General features: G+C 49.2%; 1 protein-coding gene across 1 annotated transcript in view; it reads right to left on the bottom strand.

Annotated features, from left to right (window-relative positions):
- Positions 1–13261, bottom strand: part of ERLIN2 (ER lipid raft associated 2) — a 372918-nt gene that overhangs the window by 149696 nt on the left and 209961 nt on the right. The window lies entirely within an intron of this gene.

The following is a 13261-nucleotide window of genomic DNA, read 5'->3' on the forward strand; positions in this document are numbered from 1 at the left end:
TGATGGGCGGGCACTGTCCCTTTCATGCAGCCGCAGTCCGGATCCTGGCCTTTGAGCCCATTTGCACTTGGGTATAGCAGATAAAAACTGCCCTTGGTATCTTGGGTTAAAAACAGCTGGTTTGAGAGTTGCCCCACCAATTAACTGGCTGTGTGGCTTTGGACAATTCCCTCAACCGCTCTGAGTTTCCTCATTTACAAAACATGATAATAAGGTGAGGATGACATGAACTAATAGCCTTGGCACATATCTAGTGCTATGCTAGGGTGCAATAAGTATCAATATGACCTGTTACCATGATCACTGCTGCTGGTTTCTGCACTGAGCTAAGCTGTGTGACTGTAGCTCAGTTTTCCCCATCTTGAAAATGGTCTCATGAGGTGAGTTAAAGGCCTGTGAGAAGAGGAGAAATGTACTATGTGGGATGGGTAATAAAACTGCAGGTGGGAGACAAAGGGTGCACTTTAAACTCTGAAAGTTACTGAGTCATTGTTTTTCCCTCCTCTGTTTTGCTGACGGAAGTGCTTGGTGCCTGGGCCCTTTGAGGCAGGGTTTGGGAGAATCCTGGGACACTGGGGCCAAGTGACGTTCAGACACTGCCAGTCTTCCCATCTGGCCATGGCATCTGCAGGGAGGTCTCTGGTTTATTCCTGACATCTCCTTACCATCATAACACCACCCGGCATTTATCACATGCAGAGACCCCGAAGCAATCAGCATAAGGAGTTTTACCACCGCCCCCCCCAAAACACCTGCTCTATTTTCTTGAAATGGAGCAGCTATCCTTGTATAAATTCCTCTTACATTAGGTCATTGCCCGGGCCATCCGGGCATGCCGTCATCAGGAACACCCTGTTGTGGCTTCTTTCATCTGTGGAGTCCTTGATTTCACCATTCCTTCCATGGGAATGTGTTACCCTCATTGCCTTGCATCCAAATCTTCTCAACCTCCAGGACGCCTTCCTCCTTCTCCCTATGGGCCGTGGTCTCGCCCTCCTTTTTGCTTCTAGAACTCCTTGTCTGCATCTCTGTTTTGGTGTTTCAGCATTTCCTTTGCAGCAGGAAACTATGTGCCAAGGCGATCAGCTCATGTAATCCTCGCTTTATTGTCACCTTGGTTTTATAAACGAGAAAGCTCAGAGAAGTTGAGGGAATTGTCCAAAGCCACAGAGCAGGGATGCTTAAATATTCACATTACCCACCCAGCTGTATCTTAGTTCCCTTTGCGGGGCACTGTGTGTGTGTTTTTTTTCCTCCCAGTACTTACTTCAGTTTCTGGCACAAAATAGACCCTTCATAGATTTTTCTCGACTGTTAAATGACTAGAAGGAAAATGATCAGAGCTTACTTCTCCTAAAGCACCTCTGTGGCATGTGGCATTTATAAACATGTCCAGTGCTTCCTCCCGTTTAGTCTCAGACCCGCATTTTGGTGATTATTTCTGCTTTGGGCAAGCCTTTTGTTTAAATCCCTCCGGTTGTCCCAAAGCGATGAGCTATGTTAAAGTCCCAACACAGAGACAGGTGGGCACTCTGAGGGTGGTAAGGGCAGGATGCGGCAGTGAGGATGAGAAGGCCTGGAAGCTGAGCTGGGAGCACCCCAGGGGAGAAGGTTTGCTTGAGTGAACAGGCAAGAGCAGGCCAGGCCTGGGAGCTGAGCAGAGGATGAGAGATTTGACCTCATGCTGTGACTCAGGGCTTAGGGCACAGTTAATGGCAGAAGCACATTTCCAGGAGCCACGGTGTCAGCCTCAATAAGCCCCCTACTCCCCTAAGTGCAGGGAGAGCCCACCTGCCCAGCGGCAAGTCAGCAGGGCCACTTAAGGCAAATGCGTCCTCCCGGTCCCTCTCTTCCTGCTCTGCTCGAGGGTGATGGAGAGAAAATCCCCTGAGTTACTTCAATTACATGGATGACTGGGGAGAGCTTTAGCACGAGTAATAGAGCCACCTGCTTAGATTGGATGGTGGCTAGTCCCTACCTCTGTCCTCCCCCTAGGCTGCTTAAATAGGCACCACTGACCTTCGAAGGGCACGTCACTAACGCAGGTGTTAACCTTAATGCCACTCACTCAGGCCTGTCATTAGCACTCATGCTGGTGACAGGTGTTTGTTGTGGCCCTGGCAGGAAGGTCAGAACCTTGGAGCTGCTGAGTTCCCCAAACTCAAGGCGACACTTGAGGGCTGGCGAGGAGTCAGGCTTGAGTCGGCTTCAGCTGTGGCGTGGCCTCAGGGGAGGGAGCGGTCAGGGCAGGCTTTGGAAGTGCTCAGAGCTGGGAAAAGGGTTTCATGCCTGACTCCTCTTCTGGTCCCTGAGAGATTCTTTTAACCCTCTCCTCCATTTAGACCCTCCCACTGAGAGTCACAGAGTTGCTCTGGACTTCCCGGCTTGGGGACAGCTCTCAGACAAGCTTGGGCCGCTCCCGTTCAGCCCAGCAACTGCAGAAGGCCGCTGGTCTCCTGTGGGCCATGACAGGCAGTTCCGCTCTTTGGAGATGAGCCTCAGGCAGGCGGACAGGTCCCCAGAGGCATGGGGGCTTTGATTTTAGCCCCGACAGGGCCCGTGCTTCATAGGGGCCACTCGGGGTCTGTGCTTCACCTGGCCGGCGCCTCTACTGGAGAAGCTGGAGCTAAAACCCAGACAACACTGTGGATCTTCCAGTCGACAAATAGAGGATGACAAGCTGCTTATCTTCTTTCTGCACACTGGGGCGGGGGAGGGGGTAGGGGCTGGCAAGGGTGTGGGGCTCAGGCCATTGACACGAGTACTCTGGGGTTTGCCTAAGGACACTTTCTCACATTTTTACTACCCATTTCTTTTCCTAAGTCATTGCTGTCATAGCAATTGTGGCTTGAATTCTCGGCACCTTCTCCCTCCTTCACTCTTTGGAATAATAATAATAATAACAACTTCCACCACCAAGGCCATTTATTGTGCATCCATCACGTGCCAGGAGTTTTACAGGCATTATGCCATTTAATTATTGTAACAGTACTGTGAAGTAGACATCGCCATCCTCACTTTATTGAGAAAATGAATGCTTGGAGAAGATATGTGACTTGTTCAAGGTGGAGCCAGGATCCAACCCCAGGTCTGAGTCACACCCTCTGGTGCAATTAACCCTCCGCTTTGCAGCTTCAGCTGAGGGTGTAGTTCACCAATCCACTCAGTACTCTGGGTTAGGAGTGAATTTGACGCAGCTCCACCAACTCAGAGAACTGAGGCCCAGAGAGGTGAAACGCGTCACCTGAAGTCCCACAGCTAGCCTGTGACTGAGTTGGAACTCATCTGACATAGCTGATGAATAACTTGGTTGTGCCCAGCACAGTGCCCAGCACAGTGCCAGGGCCTTTAGGGGGTACCCAAAAGAATATGTCCAATTCCCAGTGAGTTTGCCATTTGCTGAATAAAGAGAACTATATTCATTGTTCATATTTATTGAACTTTTGCTTTCTGTCAGATTCTGTTTTTTTACATAGAGTTCTCATAACTACGGGGTGTGTACTATCAATACCCTCCTTTTATAGGCAAAGAGAGTTGGCTCAGAGAGGTTAAGCAACATATCCAGGGACACAGCTAGGAAGAGTGGGAGATAAGACTTCGATCTATATCTGGCTGACCGCAGAGCCCTGGCTCTTATTTTTATTTTATTTTTTTTGAGACCTAGCTCTTACATTTTAAGCACAAAGAAATGACTAGAGAACCATGAAGGCTAAGCTACAAAAAACAGACTGTACAGTGGGTCATCAGAGAAGAGGAGAGCAAGTGTGTGGGCTGGGGTTGGTTAGGGGAGAGGAATCGGGAGATGACGACCTGGGAGGAAAGAATGTCCCAGATAAAGGCTGGGAATTAAGAAGGGTGAACTGAGTCTCAGCTGTGTGTGTCTGCTTGAAGGCGGGTGGGGCGTGCCTCTCTATTTGACTCTGCTTCATTCATAGCTACTCCCACCTGATGGGTTGATTCAAGCATTCTTTTGGGAAGCTAAGGAACTTCAACTTGCTGAGTAGGAGATATAAGTGTTGACACGTCATGGGTACATGTGTGACAGAGTGGAGAAGCATTCGTTTGGAATTGGATTTAAATTGGACACTGCCAGCTACTCACTGTGTGTCTTTGGGAGTCTCTCAGTTGCATTGAGCTCAGTCATATTGCCTTTAAGAACTGGATAGTAATAATTAGATTATCTATCTCATCATTTGGAGAGTACACAAGATGAGATAGACAATCCTTGATAATTATATGAGCCAAGGCTCAGGTGGCAAGCCCTTGATCAGTTACAAATTGTCCTAAGTTATGATGAATTACATGTGACTACAAGAATGTTTGGGAGTAAACAGGTTGTGCATGTATATGTGTGTTTAAGTGGTTATGATTATATTTATGTGTTCAATGATTATGTTATGTGAATATTGTGGGGCACAGTGGGGCATGCCTGCAGTCTCAGCTACTGAGGAGGCCGAGGTGGGAGGATTTCTATATAATGAAACCTCATCTCTTAAAAAAAAAATCAGGCTGGGCACGGTGGCTCATGCCTATAATCCCAGCACTTTGGGAGGCCTAGGCCAGTAGATCACCTGTGGTCAAGAGTTTGAGACCAGCCTGGTCAACATGGTGAAACCCCGTCTCTAAACCCCATCCACTAAAAATATAAAAATTAGCTGGGAGTGGTGGTGGGTGCCTCCAGTCCTAGGACTCAGTGGGAGGCTGAGGCAGGGGAATTGCTTTAACCCAGGATGCAGAGGTTGCAGTGAGTGGAGACTGAGCCACTGCACTCTAGCCTGGGTGACGGAGCGAGACTCTGTCTAAAAAGAAAAAAAAAAATCAAAGTTTAAAAAAAAGTTTTAAAAAAGTGAATATTGACACCTGTGTGTATGGTATGTGTGTACTTAATCTTTGGTCTTGGGGACAGGCCACTGTGAGACAATACCCAGCAACAAACCCCATAGAGATATTGTGTGAATATACCTCTACTGCATGAGTCCATATGCCAACCACAGTGGCTCCCCCTTGGGGTCTTGTGACCTCAATAACCCCATGAGATGGATGCCAGAATCACCATTTTTTAACATGGAACCCAGCCTGATTTTGAAGTAAGTTGTGCTGACTCTGCAGCCACTGCTACTCTTTCAGAAACCAGGAGTCCCTCTAACTGCAACAAAGGCCGCTGCATCCTACGGAAGCCGCTGCCAGGCAGACTCCCATCTTCTTCCGGGGTCTCGTGGAACTCCTATCTCCTTAGCACCTCCCACCCCTGACAGTGTCATGCAGAGCTCACTTCACTCCCCTGGGATACTGTGGGTGCCCCCCAGGCTCCTGATCACTCGGCCAGAGGCCAGGGCTCTCCTGACCTCTTGGAGTCTCTGTCTGAGGCCCCAGGCTCTGACCCTCCCTCCTGTTCTCCAGGGGATGGTGTTAGAGGAACGGTGTGTTCTCTTCTTCCCACCCAGTCTGTGAGGAAGCTGCCCTCATCCCACCTGGCCTTGCCAGGCCTGGGCTTGCACCTGGAGATGAAGCCACACAGGAATTTGGAGATTCTCAGGGGCCCAGGGGAGACCCTCCTGCTACCCCCTGAGGGGCCACAGTGAATTCATCTGTCATTTTGCCACAGCATGGTTGGTTTTAGGTCCTGCTGGACTTGTGTTACTCGCTCCTCTGCAGGAAGCTAAGATCTCTTGGAGAGGTCTGGAATTCCTACTGAGAATTGACTTCAAACATCTGCCCTTGGGCTCTGAACGGAGCCTGCCGTCCTTGGGCTTCTGCAGCTTTTGAAGAGCCGAGTGGGTTGCCAGCCCAGGGGGCTTGTGGAAGGGTGATTGTCACTTCCTGCCTGACACTGACACCCTCATGGTCATACACTTCAAGAGGTGCCTATAGACAATGCCCTGTGGATGGAGATAGCCTACATCCCTACAGCACAACCAAGGACATCGCAGGATAGACACTGAACAGATCCTGATGCATAATTTGAAGGTTTAACTAATTTTACTCTGATTCTGAAAATAATATATACCTGTTGTAAGAGATTTAGAAAATATAGACATACATAAAGAAGAAGTAAAAATAACTCATCATTCCAATCACTGAAAGAGAGCCGCTGTTTTCCTTTTGTTATGTTTCCTTTCATTCTTGCTCTCTCTCTGCCCAATACGCAGCTACGTATCCTGGGTGTGCATGGTGTGTGTGTCTCTGTAGTCAACACACTTCAGTTTCCTCCAAATGAGAGACGCGCAAGTGAGAGGCCTGGAGGTTACTCCTGCCCTTCCCTCCCACTCTGTCTCCCCTCCCCACCCCCATCACCCTCTTCTATCACAAGTCCTTCTGATTCGCCTTTCTTTTCATTTGCAGTCTGCTTATCTCGCAGCTTCCATCCTCTCCCACCTGAGGCACTGCAGTGGCTCCTGACTGATCTTCCCATATCCATACTCTACCCTCTTTTCAGATAGCACAGCAGTTAAGTTCTTTGGGGGTAGACTGCCTGGCTTTGCCTGTTACTAGCTGTGCAACCTTAGGGACGTTGCTTCACCTTGCTGAGTCTCAGCTTCCCTATCTCTTAAGATGAGGAGGATTAAATAAGCAAATACATGTACAACACTTAGACAGGTGCCTGATGCTTTAGCATGCATTCTCCATGGGGCAACGAGAGGCTCTTTTGGAAACACAGATGATCATGACTCCCCACCATGGAAAATATGGCAAAGCTTTCTTTCCCGTGGCCTTTAGGATGGCCACCAGAACCCTAACTTTAAGATTGTATGGTTTGGTTTCCATCCTGCTCTCTGATCTCCACTTACACCTCTCTCTCTCTCTCTCTCTTTCTCTCTCTCTTATCCATCTATGTTGGCCTCCTTTTAGTCCTTGAAGCTGCTGCTCTTGCCACGACATCTCTGCATATTCTCTTCTCTCTGCTTGAAAGACTTCCCCTCTCCACCCTTTTCACATATAATATGCTTCTTGTACATGTGATTTCCCCCCCATGTTTTTCTGTTAAAAACGACATAAATATGTCTTTGCACATAAATCTTCATGCATACCTCTGATTATGTCCTCAAAATAGACCTTCAAAAGAGGAATTTCTGGGTCAAAGGTTATGAACATTGTTTGTCTTTTGATGAATATTCCAGATCACTTTCCGGAAAGCAAACGCACGCACTTCTCAGCCTTCTTGCCACATTTCTGTTTCCTGGGCTTCCGTGGCATTTCTTTTGAATCTTTCATCTAGCAGTGACCGCATCTCCTTTATAATAATTTATTTGCTCTCTGTCTCCTCAACTAGACTGTAAGCTGTTAGAGGTAAGGGCCATGTCTAATTCATCTTTGTGCCTCCCTAGAGACCTGGTCCATGGCAGGTGCCCAGTGAGCATTTGCTGAGCTGGACTGAATTGATCATGAGTTGTCAGTTCCTTTCCACATTGGGCTGGAAATCAGGAATCCAGATGTTTGCTAATAAATCAGAAGGCCTCAAATGTCTAAGAGGAAAACCCCAGCACTCACTGCATACTGGTAGGGGTCTCTCTCTGTCCATCTCTGTCTCTTTCTGTCTTGGGCTCTCTTGTCTGTGTCTTCCTTGCCTGATAGTTGAATGAGAGAAGAGCCCAATTTAAAAGCTGTATATCCTAACTCAGAAACAGAAAGTAAATGCTGCATATTTCCACCTATAAGTGGGAGCTAAATAATATGAACCCAGGGACAGAGTGTGGAAGGATAGGCATTGGAGGCTCAGAAGGGTGAGGGGAGGGGAGGGGCATGAGGGGTGAGAAATTACTACTTTTTCTCTTTTGAGACAGGATCTCACTGTGTCGCCCAGGCTGGGGTGCAGTGGCATGATCATGGTTCATTGCAACCTCAATGTCCTGGGCTCAAGCAGTCCTCCTGCTTCAGCCTCCCGAGTAGCCTGGCACCACAAAACCAGGCTAATTTTTGTATTTTTTTGTAGAGATGGGGTCTTGCCATGGTGCCCAGTCTGGTCTTGAACTCCTGGGCTCCAGAGGTGCACCTGCCTCAGCCTCCCAAAGTGCTGGGATTACAGGTGTGAGCCACTGAGTCCAGTGGAGAAGTTTCTAGGTGCAATGCACATTTTTCGAGCTATGGCTACACTAGAAGCCGAGACTTCACCACTACGACTGTACCCTCTAAATTTATTTTTTTAAAAATCAACAAAAAAATTGCTTTTCCTACTCTGAGTGGAGGAATGTCAGTGTCTGATGAGCCAGTGGCTCATGGGGGCCCTGGACTCAGGGAGGCCTGGCTCACAGTTTCCTTTAGGGGGTACCCCTCAGGACCCCGCCTCCTTTCCTATGCCTCACCTCCTTCCCTTTGCCCACCTTCTGCTGCTCTCTCTGGGGGTGTCTGTTCTCAAGCTTACCCTGGGTCTGGGGCATTCCTGTAGCCAGGGCTCCACAGAGCCCTGTTGGCTTCCTCTGAAGGCTGTTTTACTGGATGCCGCCTTGTTCTGGGCTGGGCACTCAGCAACTTAGAAACTGCAGCTCAACTTTTTGAAAGCAGCTGGGATGAAGCCCCTGTGTCCCCGGTGAGCCCCCGAGGGCCGCCTCTGAGAGCCTGGGAGCGTTTGCTGTTTGTTTGGGAGAGCGTTGCTCAAAGCTGCAGCCGGGCTGTTTCCCCTTTACAGGATGTTTGGCTTGGAAAAGCTGTGCGGGCTTCATCTGGACCCTCGTATTTTGAGATGGGGACCTGGATGACCCCCAGACTGGCTTCCTGTGCCCTATTTGGGCTCTCTCTGTCACGCTCCTGTGTGTGTGACACATGCTTGCTCACTGTTCTAAATGCATTACAAATAGTAACCCATTTCATCATTCCTCAAACCCAGTGAGGTAGGTGTTATTATCCTGAGTTTACAGACAGGAAACTGAAGCTCAGAGACATAACCAAGCTAGTCAGAGACTGGGCCAAGGCTTGAACCAGGTAATCTGGTTTCAGAGTTCAGAGTCCTAGCCTTGGCGTTGGGTCTCTAGGTCCTGGTTAGGAAATGTGAGCCTACTGGTGTGTGTATGTGTGTATATGAGTGTGTGCATGTGCAAGTGTGTGGATGCCTACGTGTGTGCATGCATATGTGCATGTGTGTGGGTGCGTATGTGTGTGAATGTGTGTGCATGTGTGTGGGTGCGTACGTGTGTACATGTGTGTGAACGTGTGCGTGTGTGCATGCGTGTGTGCATGTATGCGGGTGCATGCATGTGTATTTGTGTGCGTGAGTGTGTGTGCATTTGTATATATGTGTACGTGAGTGTGTGTGTGTGTGTGTGTATTTTACATGAATGGTGTATGTATACATGAGGCTCTCAGCACTGGTAGCACCGAAGAGGCAGTGTGACCTAGTCACACAGTGGAAAGGACTTAGCACTAAGGTGGCCCTGAGTTTGATTTCTGCCCTGCCTGTTGTAAGCTGTGTGTCTTTGGGCATGCTGCGTCACTTCTCTGAGTTCTGATTTCCTTATCTGTAAATGGAGTCTGTGTTATGTATCTCAGTGTTGTTCATTTCTGTCAATGGCTAAAGGCAATATTATCCATCTTTTCCTTTCCAGTCCCTCCAGGCAAGCCGAGAGGGGGAGGGAGTTTATTTGAGTCTTTACCTGTGGTGCCCTTTCTTCCGTTTGCCAAAATCTCTTTTCACTCTGGGCACCCGTCCTGTCACTGACCGCTCCCCCCCAAAAAAATATCAGTTTCACTTGCGCCCAAGCATTGGCATTATCCTTCCCATCCATTTTCACATTGATCAAAGGAATGGAAGAAGATGGCACTGCTCAGCCCAGATGCTCAAGCCCTTCAAAGGGGCAAGAGACGTCTTGGTGCCTCTCAGATCCCCCTCACCTGTCTGTTTTGTGGTGTTAAGGCAGATTCTGGAACAAGCCTCCCCTTCTCTGTCTTGGGCCATGTGTTTGGAGGCTTTTCTCAGAGCCCACACGCTCTGCTTTGTCCCCAGGCACCATCCACTTGGCTCTGGACCACGCCTTGCCTGGCTGAGCTGCCCTGGGAGCTGTCAACACGGGTGTGCGTGCTGGTATGCTGGCCTGGGGGCTCAGGAGAGAGAAGGTGTGGGGAGCGGGGAAAAATGCGCTGGGTTGGTTTGCATGACCCGCCAGCATGGAAACCGCCTGCTAATCACGGAGCACAGCTGAGGGTGCCCAGAGCAGGATGAGGAGGGAATGCGGGGCTAAGCTGTCACGGGAAAGGGAGTAGGCTCTGGGACTCAGAGCACAGGCAGGCTGCTTTTTGTTCAAGGTAAACAAAAATATTAAAATTGTTTAACATTGAGCTACTCTGCCTGTAAGGTAGTGAACTCCCCATCCTTACAGGTATTCCAGAGGCTGCGTGCTCACCTGTGGGTGCTGTGGGAGCAGCGACGATCGCACTAGGAGAAAGGTGGTTTCCCTTCAACCTTACGATTCCCCGAGCCTGTGACTGGATTCCCGGTCTGTGGTTTTCAAACTTCAGAGTATAGGCCTTTACTTTTGTTTGAGTAGGTTGTATTAACCAGGTGCCAGGCTCTGGTCTAATTGCTCACAAACATTAGCTCATGTAATTCTTATCAGAACTCTGTGAGGTAGGTACTGATATTTCCATTTCATAGATGGGAAAACTAAGGCGTAGATAGGGAACAACTTGTCCAAGAGCTCCCGGCTAGTCAGTCTGACCCGAGTCTGTTCTCCTTTTTTTTTTTTTGAGATGGATTCTTGCTCAGTCACCCAGGCTGGAGTGCAGTGGCGAGATCTCAGCTCACTGCAACCTCTGCCTCCCGGGTTCAAGCGATTCTCCTGTCTCAGCCTCCCGAGTAGCTGGGATTACAGGTGTGCACCACCATGCCTGGCTAATTTTTTGTATTTTTGGTAGCGACAGGGTTTCACCATGTTGGCCACACTGGTCTTGACCTCCTGACCTCAGGTGATTCGCCCGCCTTGGTCTCCCAAAGAGCTGGGATTACAGGCATCAGCCACCATGCCTGGCCCTGTTCTCTTGACTGCTGTGCCCCCGTGGCCTTATCTGGAGGTGTCTCCAGCAGGCCTGCTTGCTGTGCCTTAGTCTGGGCTTGACTAAGGGGAATCTGGCCAAGTGCAACAACAGGCAGGTGATGTGCCCTAGGATGGCAGGTCCTGCGAGGAGTCCCTTTCTGTAGGTATATCATGGCCCAAAGGTGTGGTGTCATCCAGGCAATGGAGTGAGGGGACGCACCCTCCAGATAGGCAGCGGGCTCTCACAGTGATAGAATCTGGATGCTTGAAAGTCCTGGTCAGCAAGTCACCCCACAGCATGTCTGTTATTCACCGTGGAACTCCAGGAATTAGGGAATAGGGAGGGGACTCTGTTGATCCCAGGGGACATTGGATTTCACCGAGAAGGGGACTCAGGCCTGGGGGGGTAAAGGTGAGGGCTGCGACATCAGAACTGGCAGACAATATCAGAAACATTCAGGAAGGGTGATGGATTCCCAGGTCTGGATTAGGAGCAGCTGCCCCCTCAAACGTTGGGGCCTCAGAGACTAGAATTTAACCCCCAGATCTGCCACTTTTGCTGCTTGTGTCACTAGGTCATGTTGGTTAACCTCTGATTCATGGCTTGCTTATCTGTAAAAGGTGGGCGATGATAACTATCTTGCATGATGGTTGGGGGGGGGAGGGGGGTGTCAAATCAGATAATATCTGCTTACATAGAGCCTTGCAAACAATAGTTGCTCACCAAATGTCCTTGTATTTTGTTGAGTTGCTCTTGCCTTGGGTGGGAACTGACCTTATAGAGACAGGGGTGGGACGGGGCGGGAGGTGAGTGGATGGGGAGGGCTGAAGATGGTGAGAGACTGGAAGATTCCTAGGGTTCACCAAGTTAGTCAAGAATGACTTTGTGAGATCCCCCCACCCCTGGGTGCTAACCCCAGAACCAGGCAACTTGGGGGCTGTGGAAACAGAGGCTACTAAGGAAATGGAGACCAAAGAATGACTTAGCATAGCTAGGATTTCAAGTTAATGAGTTGAAAATTATACCCAGGGCCAGGGAGCCGCACTGAGAGGTCAACCAAGCTTATCCTTGGCGTTTCCTCCCCACCCCGACCTCTGCCTAGGATGTTCTCTGCTGTCATTCTCTGAGTGTGTGGGGATACTCTCCTATCTCATCTGCAAAACAAGTGGCTTGGATGGGATGATGACTAAGACCAATGAGACAGCGTCCATGGTTTTAAAGATCAAATATTTTACTTCTCTGTTGATCTGAGAACTTAGAAGGATCCCCTCCAGGTTAGAGGACTACATTTACGCAGCTTAGATGAACAGAAAGGACTAGAAGTGAGAGTGATGGTAACACGGGCAGTCGCTTTCCCTCTATAGTGCTCTGGAGTTGATGGCAGTGCTCCATGTATTCGGTTTCCTGATTATAACCTGCTTACTTTGTAGAGGAGGCTACTGAGGGCCCGAGGTGGTTAAATGACTTGCTTGAGGTCACACAGGTAGTGAGTGATGAAGTCAGGCTCCTAACCAGGGTTTTCCAGTCCTAACTCTGATACAAAGTATACTGTGTGAAGACATTGCCCATATCTAGGCCCCAGTCTCCCAATCTGTGAAATGGGTGGATTGTTCCACTGGCAATAAGACGTGGTTTTTTTTGTTTTTTTTTTTTTTTAATTTTTTTTTGTTTTTTGTGACAGGGTCTCTCTTCCTGTTGTCCAGGTTGGAGTGCGGTGGCACGATTCCAGCTCCCTGCAGCCTCAAACACCTGGGCTCAAGCGATCCTCCTGCCGCAGCCTCCCGAGTAGCTGGGACTACAGGTGCACGCCACTGTGCCAGGCTAAGTTTATTTATTTATTTTTTTAGTTGATACGGAGTCTCACTATATTGCCTAAACTGGTTTTGAACTCCTGGCCTCAAGCGATCCTGCCTAGGCCTCCCTGAGTGCTGGAGTTACAGATGTGAGCCACTGTGCCCAGCCAGATGTGTGATCTTATTGTTTGCCTTTTGCTCCCACACGTCAGAACTGGTGACCTGCTTGCCCTTGGAATGCCAGGGGCTGACCTGACTTTCAGGAAACGGTCCTGTCTCTGTGGGTGCGGAAGCTTCACTTGGTGCTGGTTGGTAAATAACTGTCTTGGTCTCCGGAGGGTTTGAAAATCACATTTCTCCCTCTTGTTGCTATGGGCGACTAACACTAGCTAAAGCTTGAAATCAGGCCCCAAAGGGTGGCCTTGCTGATGACTCTGGTTTCTCTTTTCACTGTCTAGGGCCCAGGGAGTTTCTCAGCATATTTGATTGTGAGGAACTGTAGAGGC

Source organism: Macaca thibetana, chromosome 8 (genome assembly GCF_024542745.1).
Source record: "Macaca thibetana thibetana isolate TM-01 chromosome 8, ASM2454274v1, whole genome shotgun sequence".
NCBI lineage: Eukaryota > Metazoa > Chordata > Mammalia > Primates > Cercopithecidae > Macaca > Macaca thibetana.